This window comes from Syzygium oleosum, unplaced genomic scaffold (genome assembly GCF_021117445.2).
Source record: "Syzygium oleosum isolate NSW1041296 unplaced genomic scaffold, Sole_v2.1 Sole_v2.09, whole genome shotgun sequence".
Lineage (NCBI taxonomy): Eukaryota > Viridiplantae > Streptophyta > Magnoliopsida > Myrtales > Myrtaceae > Syzygium > Syzygium oleosum.
The window spans coordinates 451,496-455,720 of record NW_026607493.1 but is presented as its reverse complement, the minus strand read 5'-3'; positions in this window follow the sequence as shown (position 1 = coordinate 455,720).

The window sequence follows — 4,225 nt, the reverse complement described above, 5'->3', positions numbered from 1 at the left end:
TACTCCCCTTGATCCTTTAGACCCTCGATTTTACGTCGCTCGTCAGATAAGAACATCCCGAATCTTGCACCCATTCATCTCCTAACGAACCAATAGTCACACAAGACGGCATTTGCATCACTAGTGCCCTCCTCATCAACGTTTGCCACACTACTTGTGGCATTCTGCTTGTCACCTCTATTTCTCCACTTTGGACAATCTCTCTTGATGTGTCTCTGCTCGTGACACTCAAAGCACTTCATGCGTCCCTTGGACTTTCTATTGCGTGACTTTGACCTGCCTTTACCTCTGCTGCTACTGGACCCTCGATGTTGATCTCTACCTCGAATCACTAGTCCCCGCGCTACATCCTGCGCTAGACTATCACCTCGCAACTTTCTCTGCCACCCCTTAGAAAACAATGCAAACTTTATCTCTTCCGAGGTAATCGTAGTATGCCCTTATAGCAGTGAATCAGTAAAGTGTTCACATGATTCCGGTAAAGAAGCCAACAACATCATACCCTGCTCTTCATCATCAAGTATCTTATCGGCATTCTTCAAATCCATTCTGAGTTTATTAAATTCATCTAGGTGGGATCTAATCGACATACCTTCAGAATATCGAAACTGAAACATCCTCTTCATGTATAAACGATTGTTTAAACCTTTCGTTACATAGAGAGCCTGAAGTTTTGCCCACAACACTGCGGCATCCTTCTCCTCTGCCACCTCTATTAACATTTTATCTGATAAATTCAACAGGATTATACTTTTTGCTTTCTCCATTAGGTCTACCTTATCAGCTGCTTTCATTATAATGGGCAACTCATCTTTGCCATCTAATGCCTTGGCCAAACCTTGAATTGTCAATAGTGCACACATCTTGACGCTCCATAAACCAAAATTATTCCTCCCATTAAACTTTTCAATCTCAACTTTCGTTCCAGACATAATTACAATAGCAGAATTTCCAGATAATAATTAGACAAGCAAAAGCCCCAAATCACAATCTAGAAAAATCTAACCCTTAAGCTCTAATACCAATTGTTGAAATATAATGCCAAAATTACATGATCTTGAAAATTAAGTCAATATGAAAATACCAGAGAAATAAACGAGGAATGATAAAGGACACCAGAGATTTACGTGGTTCGATCTGAATATCGGTACTTACATCCATAGAGAGAATCAACAATAAATAATTAACAATAATCGGAGAATCAGAGTTATAATTCGCTCATACACTTAAGTGTTTGCACATCTAGATTTAAGTGTAAATCTAAAGTATTTATAAATAAATAACCTAATTAGACTAAATAAAGTCATTGCAAAAAATCACGGTGTGTGCAAGCACCAGGCAAAACGTTCTCGTATGATCGAAATCAAGAACATCCGTACGTTCTTTTCTTGTGCGGCGCTTTGAGCTAAGAGCTTCTTGGGCGACTCTCGCTCGTATCGCTCACGAAGGAAGAAAAAACTAGCATTTTATTCTGTCCACCGTGCGGCTACCCTAGGAAGAGAGAAAGGGGCCCACAAAAGGATTTTATCTTTTCTTTTATTCGGCTGCTGCAAGCCACACTCAACAAAAAGTAAAACCCTTCTTCCTACGATGACACTTTGCCCCCGTAAAAGAAACATATAAATTGTAGAATATATTGCCCATCTTTTGTCCTGTAGTGCTAGAACTATTTTTCTCCTTTTAACCGAAACAGAAGCTTTTCTCTTGAATTTTCTTTTGCGATTAAACTTGGATATTTATACCATCGAATCGAATTCTATAAACAATTCAAACTCGAAACATAGTTTTAACATACAGTTTATCATACATAGGTGAGGAGATGATTCCCAAGTTTGGTCAAACTTACACAATGCAGGGATAAAGCCCGACAAGATAAGCATCCTTTTAGTTATATCAGCTTACAAATATTCTAAAATGTGTTTAATTGATGAATGCTGTAGATTCTTTTCATCCATGCGAACAGAATTTGATATAGAACCTTTACAGGAGTATTATGCATCATTTGATGGTGTTTTGAGGAATCTGGGGATTTCTTGAGCTTGGATGTAGAATCCACTCCAATGCAATTCTCGGTAAAAGAGTTATAAAGCATGTCCTTTCGATGGAACCGCGAGATCCTTCCACCTATGTGCTTGTTGCAAAACTGTACTCTGCATCTAGAAGATGGCGTTGTTCTAAACAAGTGAGGAAAGAAATGAGAGTCAAAGGGTTTCAGAAACAGCCTTCATGGAGTTGGGTCATCCATCAAAACAAGACAAATCATTTTATACAAGAGATAAGTTCCATTCCCAAGTCAAGGACATCTATAGCGGGTTGGAAATCCTAATTTCAGAATGCCAAAAAGCTGGGTATGTGCCTGACATGACACAAGTTTCGTTCTTCATGAAGTTGGAGAACATCAGAAAAAGGATTTCTTGTTCTATCACAGTGCAAAACTTACTGCAGCATTCGGGCTTTGATGAATTGACCAGGAAAACACATCAAGATTGTAAAGAACATTAGCCTTTGTGAGGACTGCCATCAGTTCTTGTTGGGAAAAAGTTGCGAAAAAAATCGACTAACCTCTCGATGCACAATAAACGAATTACCTAGGAATGTGAATTGGATCATCAGCGAATGTTGGATGAATTTGTAACTTCACACCGGTCCGAATATAATCATGACGAAAATATTCTTGTTCCACAGCGTTAAGCCGATCATGTTCTCAAAGTAATGATGGAACCCTTTGTGTGTGTTTTCTAATCGAGAGAGGAGAACGTACGTTTTCTCTACTGTACGATGTCTATCTTATCATCTTTCTCTCTCGTTTGGAAGTTATATAAACTTCCCTCAACTGACAACTAATGACACCCCTTCAAAGGGTGCCACTTATACACACATCCCATCATGGACGAAACGGTGACATTTAACGTCTTCCACTCGAACATGATGGACTTGATAATGCTTTATCAAGAACATAAGGCATTCACCATTTATCTACTTTGAAAACGATTCATACTGGCAAAAAAGACGTGCAACCAATGAATACACCTGCACTTGGGAGCTCAAATTATGCACCTGTTAGGGATAACATAACGGCTACAATCTAAAACGAAAAAAAAAATGAGTAAATTATGCCTCACAGTGCCTCAGACATATTTTGTTACATCAGTCTAAGTATACCTATCCCTTAAAAGCTATACTTGACCATTCTTATAACACCATGTATTTACAATTATTTCCGAAGCCATAAAAGGCAAAATAATTGGTCGACGAGTAAACACATGTGATAGATGTATAATAACAATAGTCTTCCTTCACACTCATGTTTCTCTCAATTTTAGAATAACTGCTTTCCTATACACTTCCCCTAAAGCCATATTTGTTCATGACCATCGGTAACATGCTAAAGTAGCAACATTACTACGTTACTTTGAGAACATACTCAAAAGTAACATAGGGCACAAAACGAAGTAATTAATTCATAAATTACCTCAATGACTCACATGATGAGTAAATATGGATAATTTCACTCACCTCCCTTATCGGTAGAATATAAACACATGTAATATGAATTACATGCTATAGTGAATTCTTCTTTCTATAAGAGCGTATGTCATTTATTAAATATATCCACTATACAGATCTTAGCCTAAACATAGTCACATGCTTCTCATATACATATGTTTAGCTCGATCGTTATATTAGCTTGCTTTGTATAACACCCAATTAAGTACTCGCATCCGGCTTCCATCAGGCATACATGATTGTGGGATTATTATGTTCGGTCTTATCACATATAATTAGAGACATCATCTTGATCTTAATCAAGGTGACGTAAAATTGTATTATGTACTAAATTTGCTCTTCCAGCATTTATAGTACATATTGTCTCATTTCAACCCTCTTACTATAGTATTTGAGATGATTGCTCGTGTGAGTGAGCCAATCATTGCCTGGTGACGTACATTTCAACAATATATGTGTGTTTATGCTAGTCTCATAACATATTGTATTAATTGATAAAACATCAATTCATTAATAAACAAGTACAATACATATACACACATAATTCAATGATCCTCAACAATATTACATATCACATTTTACGGAATCCTAAAGACATCATGTGGGTCATGAACACGTCTCTAGAAACAGACTTTGTGAATGGATCAGCAACCATCCTGCTCGTAATAATATATTGTAGGACCATTTCCTTCTGCACTATTATATCTCTGATAAAATT